At 44.9% G+C, this 16,867-nt stretch overlaps 1 protein-coding gene across 2 annotated transcripts in view; it reads right to left on the bottom strand.

The window, feature by feature from the left end:
* Positions 1 to 15,461, bottom strand: part of LOC108239371 (RAS guanyl-releasing protein 2) — a 76,284-nt gene extending 60,823 nt beyond the window's left edge. The window contains exon 1 of one of the 2 annotated variants that reach the window (XM_017422047.3): positions 14,996 to 15,461. The gene's annotated coding sequence lies outside the window, so the exon portion shown is untranslated. The remainder of the gene's footprint in view (positions 1 to 14,995) is intronic. The other variant, XM_017422046.3, reaches the window with a different exon arrangement.
* Between the last annotated feature and the right edge of the window lie 1,406 nt (positions 15,462 to 16,867).

Below are 16,867 nucleotides of genomic sequence, written 5' to 3'. Positions count from 1 at the left end.
TCTGCATTCCTGTCACGCCCACTCACACCTGTCAAAGCCTGTTAATCTTGTCACCTGTCTCCACTTACCTGATTATCCTCAGCACTTTAAATGCCCGGTCATTTCTTCCACTAGTCGCTGGTTCATTGTTTTTTGTTTGCCGTTAGCTGCCATGCTCCGTACCTTGTCTCCTTGTTGTTCTGCCCACCGTTGTTTGGTTTTTTGTTCTTTTAAGTTGCTGCCTCGTCAGCTGTTTGTTTTCATTTTGTTTCTTTAGTTTAATAAATTAGTTTTTGTTCTTCTAATTATGAGTCTGCGTTCTGGGTTCGCCATCGTTTCCACCGGTCCTGACATAGTCAGGTTATGGTTCAAACAGTAAACACAAGAAGAAGAAGACAAGGCTGGAGAACACAAGCCCAAGAACCAAACCCTTTTTGTGGCCTGACGACGAAGTGGAGCTTTTACTTTGTGTCACATTAAACCACAAAACCCCAAAAGTGCAGGACAGTGTTGACTGGGAGTCCAAATTTGGGGACATATTGGAGGCTTTTCAGGCTCAGCATCCAGCGAGGGACGGCCGGAGGGCTTTCCTCATGGTGTTCAAAGCAAATCAGGGTAAATTATTTATCAACAAGTGTCTGCCTTTTAACCCTCCCATGGCTTTTGGGTTGAATAGGACCCGAAGTTAAGAGGGCTGTCTCTTTATTTTTTGTATTGTTACCAAAACCTTTTTGGCCTTAGATTATTTGGTGTAATAGGCTGTTGTTGTTCCTTAGAGGCCTTGTCTGCTCATTGAAGGTGTGGCTGTAGTTGAAGTAACACAAATACAAGCATATAATATCTGCCACTGTAGTTACTGTCCATGGGTCTGTCCTGCTTGCGTTTGTAGGTGGGGTTAAAGGTGGGTCAAGGTTGCATTTAGGCTGTCCACAGGAATACACAAACAGTGGGGTTTCAAGATTTTCTCACTCTGGAATCCAGTTTTAATAAAATCCCTTCAAGATGCTCCTAAAACGCTGTTTCCGTGTGAACGCAGGGCTGAAATGATTAAAAAAAAAAAAAAAAAACTTTTCTATTTTCACAAAAACATTCCTTTGTGGACGGGGGTTGAACACGTTGTGGTAAAATCTCCAAAAACTACAAAAAATCTAAACTTCAACTGTAAAAGATGTCCCAGAGTCAGTTCTGTCACAAATCGGGCAACTTTCTGGGACTTCTAAGAATAATGTTTAAACTGTGAAGTTTGACCAAACCACAGAGCTGCAGAGAGGCATGGGTCTTCTTCCTTATTTCACCACGACCCATTTCTTGTTTATGTAAAAAAAACTTTTGCACATTTTTTCTAACTGCGTGTGCCGCAAGATGTACTGCTACCAAAAGTCATAACACAACATTCTCAACTGAGCCACACATTTTTAATGTATTTTTGCATGTTCAGGTTTTTGTTTTTTTTTTTTCAATTGTGAGAGGAACTGCAACTCAAGAATAGAAACTGAAGAATAATAACTTATTCTTAAAATATACTGAACAAAAATATAAACACTTTTGGTTTTTGCTCCCATTTTTCATGAGCTGAACTCAGCGCTCTAAGACTTTTTCTCTGGACACAGTCGTTCTTTGTCTCTCAAATATTGTTCCCAAATGAGTGTGAATCTGTGTTTAGTGAGCCGAGACAGCATGATTAGTACCCAGGTGTGCCTGAGGCTGGTCACAAGAAAAGACCACTCTAAATGTGCACTTTACTTTTACTGTTTTAGGAGTTACTGGACAATTACGGATGCTCTGGATCCAGAGCATCCCAAACATGCTCAGTGGGTGTCATGTCCTGTGAACGTACGCTGGCCATGCAAGGACTGGGATGTTCTCAGCTTCCAGGAATTGTTACAGATCCTTAGAATGGGGTGGCGCCTTATCAGGCTGCAACATGAGGTGATGGTTGTGGATGAACGGCCCAACAATGGGCCTCAGGATCTCGTCACGGTATCTCTGCGTGTTCAAACTGCCATCGATAAAATGCACCTGTGTTTTTTATCCATAACATACGCCTGCCCGTACCATAACCCCGCCGCCACCGTGGGCCACTCCAGTCTCATCGCTGACATCACGCAGGCAGCCATCTGCCCTGTGCAGAGAAAACCGGGATTCTTCCATGAAGAGAACGCCATCAAATGTCAGCGTTTGCCCGCTCCTGTCGAACCGCAGTCGGGCGGAGACCCCGACGAGGACGGCGAGCACGCAGACGGTCTCTGACGGCCGGTCTCAGGCCATCTTGGAGGTGAAGGCGCTGGACGCTGGTGTGGCTACACGTGGTGGAGAAATGACCGTTCACTTCAGGGGCTCCAGCTCTGGGGGACATTCCTGCAGTCAGCATGCTAACTGCACGCTACCTGAAAACCTGGGACATCTGTGGCCTCGTGCTGTGGGATAAAAGTGGTCTTTTCTTGTGACCGGCCTCAGGCACATCTGGGCACTAATCATGCTGTCTGATCAGCAGCTTGATACGCCACACCTGGGAGGTGGAGGGATTATCTCCGCAAAGGAGAAGCGCTCACTTTAGGCCTCACGTTAATTAAGATGGCAAGCTGCCTATTTTTTTTTAACAACTCTGCAATAAGTGACAAAAACAAGCTCTAAATTCAGCAACATCTTGCTGAGAGGTGTAAGCTGGGAAAGTGTTATATTTTAATATGATCTTAAAAAAAAAAAGTGAAGAAGAAGTTGTCGCACGACTCGTTCCACATCTGGCACGTTTCTCGCACTTGAGTGGAAAAGTGCGCGGCAGAAAAGGGGCGTGCCGCAGATCCCGCGCTCAGCCTCCCAAACTCAGCAGCGTGTGTGATTGTGTCTCTGTTCGGGGCCTTCCTGCTCCCAGCTGCTGGCCGTTGAACATGTGAGAGCTTGCTTCAGAACAAACGCCGGAAGGGTGTGTTGGTTTGTGAAACACGGAGGGCGTACGTGTCGTTTTTTTTTAAAGACACAACAGCTCGCGTTTAACACTTCCACACGCCCAAAGCTGGAGACCAACGCTACATTCAAACATTTTTTTATACATGTGTAAGTCAGCGTTTTATCCCACCGGCACCACCTTGGTTTTCTTCCTGTATACCGAGACATGTTGTGTAACACAACAACACAACGTCACGTCTTACATCAGTGCTGGGGTTTTGCCACTCGGTGAACACCCAGGCGAGTCATCCCGACCTCGCGGCTCGCTCTGCAACGTTCAAGTCGGGGATCTCGCATCCTGTTTTCGCGCAGCGTTCCTTCTTGCAGTCACGTTTGAAGCTCGAAGGGACAGACCTTTTTACATCGCTCGCTGCTGAAAGGCGGAGGTGTTTGCCGACGTCTGTGTGTGTCTGTTCGCAAAATATCTCATGAACGACATGGTCAGTTTTGTTGAAGCTTTCAGAAAGCAATCACTGGACGTACACCTACAACTGATTAACGTTTGGAGCTGACTCAATTCAAGATGGCCGCCGCAGCTAACTGACTTTAGAAAACACAACAAATGCTTTAATTCAGTCAATTTCACAGATATTGAGCTAAAATTTGGTGTAGTAGTAACTGAAAGTAACACACATCCATACTCTAAGTGCTTTTCATTACGTGAGACCTTTGCTTAAAACTTGATCATTAACTGTTGAAGTCAACCCTGTTTGTCTGTTTGCGAAATATCTCAGGAACCGCTAGATGGATTGTAATGAAACTTTCAGGAAATGATCACTATATGTGACTCTACAACTGATTAACTTTGTGAATAAACTCAATTCAAGATGGCTGCCACAGCTAATTGATTTATATCAATTATAAATCAGTCAGTTTTACAGACATTTAGCTAGAATTTGGTGTGGTGGTAGCTGAGGGCCATGCCCGACATCTACTCTGAGTGTGACATCTTGTGATGTCACATGAGCTCGTGCATAACGTTCTTTTCTTCAAGGTTTGATCAAAACATCTACAACTACAGACGGTTGTCTGAAAGTCTGGCCTGAAAAGGCAGCGGGTGATATGTGATCATTTTTCATTTGGCCTCGAACTAAAGTCACACATCAGGTGACGCTGAAAGCTTGAGAATTTGTTTATTTTTTCACAAATTCTCGTTTTACGCCTGCGGTTTGCAGAACAGCGCAGAACCATTTAGAGACCACTTTGCTCGAAGCGTTCGCTGTCTCGCTTCCTCCTGCCTGTCACCCAGGAGCTCAGCTTTTTCTTTTTGTTTTGTTTTTTTTTCTTTCTACAGCGCTCGTTCGGAGCTCGTTTCGTGTTTGCGCCTGCTGGAGGTTTTTCGTGTTCGCCCGACGAGCCGCAGCAGCAGCAGCAGCAGCAGCAGCCATGGCAACTTCCTGTTTACGCGTTCCTCCCGGAAACAGGCTCCCCCTGAGCAGACCGCGAACTCCCCAGCTTCCTGAGCTCGTTTTTACGGCACGGACCGAGGTGAAAAGTAGGAGGGAACGCGGGTCTGTGGAGAGCGCGAGGAGAGAGAAAGGAGGAGCGGCTCGCTTCTGCCAGCAGGTGCAGAGTGAACGCCCCACACCTGCAGTCAGAGGAAACCTGTAATCACCGTCATGGTGATTTACTTGCCTTTAGTGATTACTCACTAACACCCCGCACGGATTAGTGGAGTTAATTGTGTTTAACCCTGACTGATTTCATTTCAGCAGCAGCTAGATTTAGACCTCCTCGGCTGTGACAGTCGGCAGCCATCTCCCCCTCTGACTCCCCCAGAGAGCCGGGGGAGCGAGGGCCAGACGGTGGTATTTACCTCCATTTCAGCGGGAGACGGGCGAGCAGAAGGATCCCGAGGGGACTGTTTGTAGACTGGTTTGCAAACGTTGGTAGGTGACTCAGCTCGCATAGGGAGATGTGACAAAGCGGTCGGTTAATGTTAGAATTTCAGGGCCGCGGCGGTCCCTGCCAGCGTTAGTGGGAGGCGAACTAAATCCGGTTCCAAGCCCGGCCCACGCCGCGCCGCTTCTTATTTTTGGTTCTGAAATCTGTTAAAAGCAAACGGCTCAGACAGACAGGAACATTCGGATGGACTGGTTCCAGGTGATTCATTATGGGGGGGCCTCAGCACACAAGCACTGCAGACCCCCCCCCCCGTAATGTGTGTGCTGAGTCAGCATTCACGCTGCTGGTTCCCTGTTCAAGTTTCTTCTATATGTTTTCTGAAATTAAACTACTTCTGCAAACTTTGTACTATGTCAACCATTCATATATGAAAACGTTGGGCTCAGGATCACTGCGCTCTGACTTTCAGCTTTTGGAAATTTGTATTTATATCATTCGTTCTATAAGGGGCACTTAAAAGCCTTCAATTTTCTCAAGAAACGACAGTGCGCCTTATAATCCAGAGATCCTTATATATGTAAGAGGTCGTAATGTTTTAGTACGACTTTGGTAAACTACATACTCGGGCGTACTGTGCGTACTCTATGAGCCGCACGGACTGTCCGCGAACGGTTGAGACTTCATACTCGAGCCTACAGATTGCCGAAAATTCTCCCGTGACAAATTTCATTCATGGCGTCACCGAACGAGGACGAAGAGATCGCTTACCTTAAGCTCTGTTCGTTCACCGCACACCTGTCAGCGCTGCACAGAGAGCAGCAGTCACGCTGCGCGCGGGAGCCGATCCTCACCTGAGAGCGGTTGGTGTCGCACACAAAACAGTTCGATGTGAACACCGTTTCTCACCAGACAGTTTATGGTGCGACACTCGAGGCGGACCTCCACGGAGTGAAGTACGCCCGAGTATGTGGGGGCCTTATGTCGGTGCAGTATTCTCCGAAAAGACAGGGCAGATTTGTTTCGCTTAATGTGCTTTATAGCCCGGTGCGCCTTATATATGGCAAAAGTTTGAAAATGGACCATTTATTGACAGTGCGTCTTATAATCTAGTGCTGAAAATATGGTATATTGTTTTTTAATATTTAACTTTATTTTTAAAAGAAATTTGTATAGAAACACACAGATCTCATCCATTCCTGTCTGTCTCAGCACACCAGCTCTATTTTTGTCTTCAAATGCAACTTTTAGCTATTGTTCTTGTTCTGTCACTTTTAGCTTTTGGCTGTCATTTAACTACTTTTAGCAGACTAAGCCAACATGAGGAAAATGATGGAGTTTCTGCAGAACTAAAAGGTTATTTTAGCTTTTAGCTGTCATTCTGCTTTGTTTTAGCTAGTTACTGTTGTGCTGATTCTATCTACTGCTTTGCTTATTTTAGCTTTAGCATCTGTTTAGCTACTTTTAGCTACAGTTTTATCATTAACATCTGTTTTTTTTATTTTAGCTTCTGTTTTGCTAATTGTAGCTACCACTTTGCTAATTTCAGCATCTGTCTCGCCAATTTTAGCCTTAGCATCTCTTTTGCTAATTTTAGCTACCTTTTTGCTCATCTTAGCTCCCATTGTGTTAGTTTTTACATTTGTCTTGCTAATTTAAGCATTTGCATCTACTTTGCTAATTTTAGCTACAGCTTTTCTTATTTTAGCTTTAGCATCTGTTTAGCTACTTTTAACTACAGTTTTACCATTAACATCTGTTTTATTTTTATTCTTTTAGCTTCTGTTTTGCTAATTTTAGCTACCACTTTGCTAATTTCAGCATATGTCTGGCCAATTTTAGCCTTAGCATCTCTTTTGCAAATTTTAGCTACTTGTTTGCTCATTAGGGGTTCTTTTTTAAATTTAACTTCTGCCATGTTCAATTTAGCTTTAGCATCTGTTTTGCTCATTTGAATGCAGTTTTGCTAATTGATGCTTTTAGCTACTATTTTGCTGCTTTTAGCTTCTAGCTACTGTTCTTGTGCTGCTCTTAGGTTTTTAGCTTCTGTTCTGTTTGTTTAAACCTGAGCATCTTGGCTGAGGTTTGCAGAAGAAGCTCATTCATGCCGCATTTTCACAGAAATGGGATTTTTTCTAGTTACTCTCCTAACAAAAGGGTTTGTCCTGTATCTCACTGCGCAGCTTTGAACAAAACAAGCCGAGCAGCCCGACTGTCACTGTTGGTCGCGATTTGTTGTGCAACGTAAGCAAATTCACAAAATAAAAAGCGAGCAAAAAAACAATAGTGGAAATCGAAACGTATTCAGATTCTGTTTGAAGCTCTACAAATCAGAGTTCACAGAAACATCATTCAAAGTTTAAAAAGGTCACAGGAAGTTAGAATGCACGAGCTGGAACTGCTATTTTGATATCCTTTTGGGTTGTTGGGTTTGTTTTTTTACACAATTGCAGTTTAGGTTTAAAGATTTATTGACATTTTTCTACATAATGTTCAGCTGACAGTTGATGTCACTTGTGAATTGTCGAAAATTTTTAAATATTTTAAAACAAACTCTTCTTACTCTTCCAACTCTTTTCGGCACATACACAAATTATACATCACAATGTGTGTATTTTTGTCCTCTTTCAACCAGTATGTCTCTGACTGCTGTAGGACTTACGGTTTCCTCTCAAACCCCCTCGGAGTGCAAAGTGGCCCAGCCAGGCTTCCATAGTCTCTTACAATTTTTTTTTTCAAATCTGGAAGTGAAGGGTCTTTCTAACTCATCACATCTCCGACATAAAACCCCATAGGACCATAAAACCTCACGTGTGTGACCATCAGAGCCTTCTGTTGCTTACATTTCCACAACCTTTAAGTTTTCCCCAAAGCGACTGCTCGTCTGAGGCTTACTTTTCAGTCTGCGCCCGTGTTGCCTCTCATTAACATGGCAGCGAGAGTGAGAGACACAGACGTGTGGTTACCGTGGCAACAATGGTGAGCCAACGGCAGCAGCTTTAATTTGGCTTTTGAGCTTGGTTCTCTTATAGAGTTCATACATTAAAATGTAGATCTTTAGATTTTTGCCGAGGCGTGTTGGAGGTTTTGGGCAGCAGCTGCAGAATCTCTTCTTGAGGGCGCCGTTTGAGGACTGCAGCTGACAGCCACCAGTGTGTGGACCGGCGCGTTCATCCCAGCGCTGACCGACAGGCCGCCCACGTGTCTGCCCTCTCCAGAGTTATTTCATTCTTGCGGACATCGTTTATGTTTACTGCTTCGGTTTGCTCCTTCCTCTGCACATGCCTTCTCCCAAATCTGTTTCTAATGGTCCTTTGGCATAAAGCGGGAGCCTTTTACAGCTGAGCCAATTACGGCTGGTGTTCCTGATAAGTGTGACACTGCGGCAGGTTGAGGAGGAGGAGGAGGAGGAGGAGGAGGAGGAGGCAGCTGGAAGTGCTGCTAAATATCAAGGGTGGCTGCTCCAGAGGCCAGACGTAATTGCACTGCGGCAGCAGAGGCAGGGAAGCAGGAGCGGAGATGCAGAGGTTTGCTTTGTTAATGCCTCCTGGTTGATTTATCCGGCAGTCTGCAGGCCCTTTGAATCCTTGAAATCCTGGATCTTTTTGAAGCGCCACATCTTTCAAGTCAAGCACCACTTCAGCGTTCGGGCGCGCGACATCACAGAGGCCACGGGTGACTTTGAGGTGACGGATGATCAAATGAGGCAGCGTGTGACAAAAATGGACTTTTTTTGTGCCTCGCTGGCGGAGTTGCCTAAATGAGCCGTGCACACACGCGGGGTTAATGAAAGTGGCTGCCTCATTTGCATGCTCTGAATCAGACGCTGACCTGGACCAACGAGCGCACAAAGGCAGCTCTGTTCCAAAATTCAAAGCAGGGACGGCTAATCAGGAGCCGCCGCCGCTGCAGCTGCACGGTAAACAACAGAGTGACTTTTCTGCCTGCGTGCGGGACGAGATGGACTGCACATCGACGCCTGCTGGCATGGTGAAACACAACTAAGCCTGAGGATAACCGGGCACCAACCAAAAAAGAAAAACAGAACAATAATCTGGTCCTCACTACACCAGACCTAACACCAAGGTGTTTGGCTGGAACGCACAGCCATCATGTCTGGAGAGAACCAAGCAAAGCAGCACAAACACCTCAGAGCAACAGTCAGGCACGGAGGTGGCAGGGTGATGATCTGGGCTTGCATGACCCCGTGCATCTTTAGATGGCATCGCCTTTAGCTGCAGCTGCTGGAGGCTAGTTGGCAACTCAGAATTCTCACTGGATTATGACCAGCGAGCTGTGTGGCCGTGTCTTGAACATCTAGTTTTCCATTTCTGTCTGCATGGCTTACAAATCTGCATTCAGGTGTGTTGCGGACAGCTTCAGATTGTCCTCCAGGATTTCCCTATGTTTTACTGCGTTCATTTTACCCTCAATCTTTCCCAGCCTTCCAGGGCTGCTGAGAAGTCTTCATGAAGACCGTGAAGTCTTCATGCCATTTGACAAACTCTAGTTGAGATTTAATCTGAGGGTTTTTTTTCCAACTCTCCCATAAAGCTCAGACTGGTGAAGAACCTGATCAGCAGCTGTTGTAGCTCAGTCTCTCCCATCTGATTAAAGCTTGGACCTCCTTCAGAGAGCTCCCAGGGGTCTTGGTGGTCTCTCTCACAGTTCCCCTTCTTCACAGTCACTCAGTTTGTGAGGACGCTCTGCTCTTGGAAGACTTATTCATGTCCCATATTCCTTCCATCTCCTGGGGATGTTAAGGGTCTTGGAAGTTCGTTTGTATCCGTCCCCTGACTTGTACTTTTCCATAACATTTTCTATGAGTTGCATTAATAATTTTTACGCAATCACTTATTTGACATAACACATCTTTATTTAATTGGTATTACTCTGTAGGAATTGGATTTCCCTTTGACGATAAACAGGGTTTTCCTTTTGTCAAAAAAAGGCCAATTCATCTTGACCATGACTGACTGATAAGAGCAATGAAAGGGTAAAACATGAATACTTCTTAAAGGTACTGGATGTGAACCTTTTAGCAAACGTGAGCCCCAATTTTACTGCAAGTTTGTATAAGTGTGTCGTTCAGTAATTCACGTATTTTCTTGCAATGATGTGTCTCCAAAATGTCCCAGCCCAGTCAGATATTACCCTGAGGCTCGTCCCATTCTGGAAACTAAATCTAAGACTTTAGGACTGTTTAAAGACCATTAGAACCTAAATTTAAAGCTCTACATGGCTACAAGTTATTATAAAAGTTCTTTCAAGGCTGAGTGTTAAATTCTTTCCGATGGGCCTTTTAGTTTAGTTACAGTGTAATAACAGATAAAATCTTCTGACAGAACAAGACAGAAGCAAGGATTCAGGAGCCCCAAAACGGTATTTTTCAAAAGCAGTTGTGGAGTGACAAAGTTCCTAAAGACCACCACTGCGTTCTCATGTGGACAGCCGAAACGTAACCTTTTGAAAACGATGATGTCACAGTCCCTCCGCTAATCTAACTTACGTCCTTACAACTCGACAAACTGTCGCAGTGTGAGCGCTGAAGGACTGCTGCGATTTGCTGAAGAAACTAACTGAGTCGAGGGAGCTAAAAGGAGCAGAAAACGATCTAAAATCTAAGGCGCAAAACACTAGCTGCAAGCTAAAAAAAAAAAAAGCAGAACAGTAGCAAAAGGATTGCTAAAAGCTACAAGTGTCAGAACGGTAGCTAAAAAAACGAAAAGTAGCAAAAATGAACAAAACAGAGCAAGAAGGCTGAAGCAGGTTTCAAAGAGAACAATGTTTTTGAAGGAAATTAAGAGATCTCAGAGCACTCAAATGAGGAAATATTGAAATAAAGATAAATGTTTTAAAATGTACAAACAGTAAAACACCCGTCTCCTGAATGAGCTGAATGTTTTGATGGATAAATGCTAAAAACAAAAACCACAAAGTATGCAGAAGTAGTTAGATTGCAAAAGAACATACAAAAAAAAAAACAGGGAAAACAATAGTGCTGAATGCTGACTCAGCGTTCACACAGTACTGACAGATTACATGGGTGTGTTTGTGTTGCTCAACTACAGTGAAATCCTCGAGTCCCGTAGAACTTTAAGGAAATGACTTGAATAAAAGCTGGTAAACAATAAAACAACCGTGTATGGAGAAGAGCAAAAACTGCCTGTTGCACCAAATAATCTATGGCTGAAAAGGGTTTCATCACTGTATGGAACTATCAACAACACAAAAAACAACTACAATAAATGAATACATTTTTTAAAAAACCTGGGAAATGGGAAGTTTTAAAAGACTGACACTTGTGTAGATTTTACCCAGCTGTACCTCTGGCTGTTCTGCCTGAAATCCATCTTTATGTCTGCGGTTTGGACTGTCGTGACTCCCAGTTAATATTAGTTTATTCAGAGTTTTACTTTAATGAAAGTAGCTGCTCCACTTTGTCGTCAGCACCACATACAGACATGGCATCGTTACTGCAGCATTTGGATTGTTTTCTGCGAATGAAACCGGTTCTGGAAATGGTGCCATGTTTACGAGGGAAAAAAAAGACTCATTTTGGAAAGAACCTTAGACTTAGACTAAGGTCCTGTTCACATGAGAACGATACCTGCAAACGTTAGTGGGCTTACAGTGTTCAATGATTCTGCTGTAGTTTCAATGGCAGTCAGGGTTGCCAGATAGAAAATGATGAACTATCGTACTGTCGCTTTAAAATTATTGTATTTTGACCCAAACTATCACATGTCCTGAGGGAGGTGTGCTTTCTTGAGGGGGGTGTTGGAAGATTAGTTGTGTTTAGTTGTTTAGTTTAGTTGTGTTTAGTTGTGTGCTGTGATTGGTGAACATGTGCACAGAAATGGAGGGGGACTTGACCCTGAAACTATGTTATAAAAATGGGAATTATCGTATATCTGGCAACACTGACACCAGGCTGTCAACGAGGCACACAGTCTGGAGCATGGAAACAGTTCCATCCAAAATGGTGACTACAAGAAGGTTTGTTTGTACAGTGAGGTTGGGTCGCTGCTACAGGTTGGAAAGAGGGAGGAACACAAACAGCGCTCCTCTGTCCGCCATTATTACTGTTGTTGATCTGCTCGTGCAGAACAGCTACTGACCACAGGCCTCTGCGGTGCACGTGTGTGATTTCCCACAATGTGGGTTCCCTTTGAAATGCAAATGGCGGGGTCTGAAAAGCTCCACTCTGAGACCTGGGTTCAGAAAGTGTCAGCGGCAGAGAGTCCGATCGCTCCTGTCGTGTAGACGACCGGCCTGAGCTGGTTCGCTGAGAAACAGCTTTGTGGAAACGGACCCATAGAGGAGCTAGCTTTCATCCCTAGCTGCTTCACACTCTGCTGTGAACTGGCCTAAAATTCCTTCACAACGATGTGCGAGGGTAATAAGTTCATAAAGACGATGAGGTCATCACCGCGGCGACGCTACAAGCTGCTGAATCACGGAGCTAGCTTAGGTATGACACTCTGCCTCTGCATTCACGCCCGCTTTTTATTTAATAAACTTCGCACAAGAAGTAAGAAAATCTGTGTTTGGTCAGTTATTCTGTTTGTTGTAACAATGCTTCTTGGCAATAAACCTTAAATTATTGGAAAGTGTGATTGTTCCCCCCTTAAATGATGCTCCAGTTGCAGAGAAAGTGCATTTGTGGGTCAAGCAGAGAAAGTCGAGGATGGGTGAAAAATGTCTCTGTCGACGTCGAACACCTTCTTGTTCGGATCTTCCTGGTGCCCCAGAACCCTCGAACCCCAGCAGGTGAGCCGCGTCAGGAGGAGGTGCCGGGCTGTCGTGGCTGTGTATGGTTCATCCACATGCTACTGAGCCCCCCCCCCCTTTGTTAAATGAATCAATTGTTAAATTGCCAATAAGTCTTGTTTCCCTAGACTTTAATCATCTGATCCAATAAACGCCACCAAACGAGAGTCAACAGCAGAATGAGCTGTTTGGCACTGTCAGAGAAGATTTGGCAAGTTTTTTTATGGGCACAGCCCACACACTCAACCCACAAAGTGACGCCATTTAAAGGGAAACAAACAGGCTTTCCAACAGCAGAAGATTTATTGCAAAGAAGCGTTGTTGCAGAAAAAAGAAACAATGCATCAAACACAAATTTCCTCCCTTTTTGTGCTAAGCTCACACAGTGACAGCATCGTTTCTTCTCGCCCCTGTCGGGTGAACATTTGACCCAGTTTGAGGGAGGATTTTCATCCCGTCCATCCAGAAAACCCTGGACCTACGAGGAGGTGTCGGTTATTGACTGTAGTGCTTTGAAATGTTCCCACAAACGTCCACGTTCCAAGAGAAATCCCTAGCCTCCCATCCACCCCCCGTCCCCCCCTGTCCCCCGCTCTAACAGCGGAGCATGGGTGGCTGACACCGGGGTGAAGCTGGCATTCAAAAACCTGCCTCCTGATCCCTGCTGCGCCGAGGGTGGCTGCAGAAAGTCACCTGAAATCAGCTGCAGCCCGTGGACGGCAACTGACAGCTGACTGCATCTTTAATTCAGCAGAGAGAAAATATCACAAAACGCTGAGGTCAACTTTACAATCAAGGCAAAGTCCGTGTTAACACCTGTCTGTCTGTTAGCAAAATATCTCATGAACTACTGCACGGGTTTTATTGAAACTTTCAGGTAGTTATTACTGAATGGACAGCTACAACTGATAACCTTTTGGAGTCAGCCCAATTCAAAATGGCCACCACAGCTAATTGACATTAGGAAACACAAAAATGCCCATAACTCAGTCAATTTTGCACATATTGAGCTAACATTTGATGTTGCGTTAGCTGAGAGCCGTCACTAACTTGTACTCCAAGCAGTAGCTGATCACACAAAATGTGTTTTTAAAATTTTGCAAAAACCTACTGCAGTAGATTTTGTCTGTTAGCAAAATATCTCATGAACCACTAAATGGATTTGTAATAAAACTCCCAGAAAACATCTACTGAATGTACATCTACAACTGATTAACGTTTGGTGTTAACCCAAATCAAAATGGCTGCCACAGCAAACAAATCATAGAAAACACAAAAATGGCTATAACCAGGACAGTTCTACAGATATTAAGGTAAAATTTTGTGTTGTGGTAGCTGAGCATCATTCACAACCCATACCCTGAGCACTGCACGGTGCACAAGACCTCTACTTAAAAGCTTGACATTTACTCTTGCCACCAACCCTGCATGTCTGTAAGCAAAATATCTGACCAACCACTGAACAGATTTTAATAAAACTCCCAGAAAGTAATTATTGAACGTAAATCTACAACTGATTAAGTTCTGCTGTCAGTCCCAATCAGGACGGGTGCCACATCTAAGCAACTTCAGAAAACACAAAAATCCCTATGACTCAGTCAGTTTAACAGACATGGATCTGAAGTTGGGTGTGAACGTAGCTGAGACTGCTCCACATCGCAGAGTCTGAGCGCTACCAGCTCGCCAAGATCTTTCTTTAAAATTTTGCCATTAACTTTTTCTAGTCAACTCTGCCTGTCTGTTAGCAAAATATCTCGTAAACCACTGGATGGATTTGAATGAAACCTTAAAGAAATATTCACTGGATGCACATCTGCAAGTGATTCAAATTTGGAGTCAGTCCAATTTAAGATGGCCACCACAGCTAGTCAACATTAGGCAACACAAAAATGGCTACAACCCAGTCAATTTTACAGATGCCGAGCTAAAATTTGATGTGATGGTAGCTGAGAGTCATTCACAAAACATAGTCTGAGCGTGGCATCTTACACGTAACCATATTTTCAAGGTTCGACCAGAACAGCTCTGTCACTTCAGCAACATAGGACGATCTCGGTCCAAAGCTCTGGCACGACAGGCTGGCGGGCGATATGCATTCCTTCAGGGAACGCCAGGCCTTTAATTCAGTCCACGAGTCCTCGTGTCTGGTCGGTCCAGCTCCTGCTGCAGAGCTTCGGAGCTGCAGGTTGTCAGGGAGCACCTCTCTGACTCGGTGCAACAGGTCCGCTGCTCTCATCCCTGCATGATTCATCACCAGCAGCCCGAGCAGCGGATGATGGTGCAACCTGACAAGTTCAGCCCTAAAGCACTAAACACCCCCTGATCCGTGCGTAAAAAGTCTTTACTAAAGAGCATTAAAGGGACAAAAAGAACAACAACTAACAAACACTCTCCAGACAGATCCGGGCAAAAAAGAAGCAGCAGAGCAGAGAAAACGACCCGTGCCTGTTCCTACCTTCAGAGTTTGGAGGGTCCCATGCTGCCCGAGCAGCGGCGGTACTGAAACACTCTGCGCCCTGGGAGGAGAGCCGTTACATCACCGGAAGCCGAGCGGGAACAGCCGGGTCCTGCGTCCCCTAACCCACCAGGGCTCACCCGAGGATTTCCGCTCCGAGCCCTCGGAGTTGGAGTTTCTTCTCCATGCAGGGTCCACGCGCTCAGCTGCTCTGATGCACGTCGCGTGCGTGCGCGCGTGCGTGTGTGTGTCGGCGCGCAGCAAGCTGGAGCGCGCGCACCTCTCCGCTCGCTTTCCAGCTGTGCGGCTCCTAGCTAATCACACCGCGGAGTCACAGTCCCGCCTCCTGGTGGGACCGCCGCAGCACCGCGGTCCAAACCCGCGCAGGTCGAGCGGAACCATCACACCGACACCGAGCTTCTTCCATGACACTCAAAAGGCGTTTAGTTCCGCATTCAGACACTTTTACTTCGAGGTGTTCGTGTGCTGGTGGCGGGAAGACGCACAAACGCGTCGCTTCTTTTTCTTCTTGCTTTTTTTTTTTTTTACAGACAACTACAGCGAAGAAATTAGTGTTTTACTTTATTATTTGTTATTCTAAATGAAAAGCGTTCGTTTTAGACAATATGAGGCTACTTCACGTTCTTGGTTTAGGTTCTGAAATGTTTCTACCCCCGTTTTTTTCTTTAGTTTTGTTTTTTTTTTTTTACTGTTTTTTTATCAAAGCTCCGCAACCTGTTGCTATAGGCTACAGTCACGCCCCGTTTGGTGACGTCACACGTTGCGTTCAAGGAACAAGAGCTTGAAAGCGAAGCTAGAGGTCATTACAATATGTCTGCTTTTGATTGGCGGCCGGGAGGTTTTCCTGAAAAGGAGATAGCGTTTTTGCCAGTGTCTATGTGCGTGCGTGTGCTTGTGTATGAGTCTGTCTGTTAGCAAAATATCCCATGAACCACAGGACGAATGTTAATGAGGTTATCAGGTAGTAATCAATGGATGCATATCTGCAGCTGATGACTGTAATTCAGTCAGTTTTACGTATATTGAGGTAGCTGAGAGTGATTAACAACACGTACTCTGAGGGTGGCAGCTTAATGAGGTTAAACATAACGTGACGTGGAAGATTTTACCTCAGAGACTACAACTCCATCTTCTCTCAACATAGGATGATCTCAGTGTAAAACTCAGGTGATAGGAACACAAAGTCTTTCAGTTTTGAAGGATTGGCTCATTAACACACCACAACCTTGATCCTGAAGCAGCTTGCTCTTTGTCGGACAGTTGGTTAACTGAGAAGGGACGGACATTTACATATCCTGAAGTCCTCTCAAGTGAGGACATTTCTTTCCCCCCTAAAGGTTTGAAGTTGTCCTTTATGCTATTTTAGCAGGTTTAAAAGAGGCTGCTGGCTGGACCAAATGGAAATTATTCACCACACTCTGCTATCGGAATTGTATACAGCAAATCCAGACCATTTTTTTGACTACTAAATCAAAAATTAAAGATACACTATACTGCCAAAAGTATTCACTTGTCTCCCTTCACACACATCTGAACTTGTGTGCCATCCCATTCTTAATCCCTGGGGTTTAATATGATGTTGGCCCACCCTTTGCAGCTATAACAGCTTCAGCTCCTCTGGGAAGGCTTTCCACAGGTTTAGGAATGTTTATGGGAATTTTGAACTATTCTTCCAGAAGCTCATTTATGAGGTCAGACACTGATGATGGACAGAAGGCCTGGCTCTCAGTCTCTGCTCTAATTCATCCAAAAGATGTTCTATCAGGTTGAGGTCAGGACTCTGTGCAGGTCAGTCAGGTTCTTCCACACCAAACTCCATCATCCATGTCTTTATGGACCTTGCTTTGTGCT

This window comes from Kryptolebias marmoratus, linkage group LG7 (genome assembly GCF_001649575.2).
Source record: "Kryptolebias marmoratus isolate JLee-2015 linkage group LG7, ASM164957v2, whole genome shotgun sequence".
NCBI lineage: Eukaryota > Metazoa > Chordata > Actinopteri > Cyprinodontiformes > Rivulidae > Kryptolebias > Kryptolebias marmoratus.
This window is presented reverse-complemented; position numbering and strand designations above follow the sequence as displayed.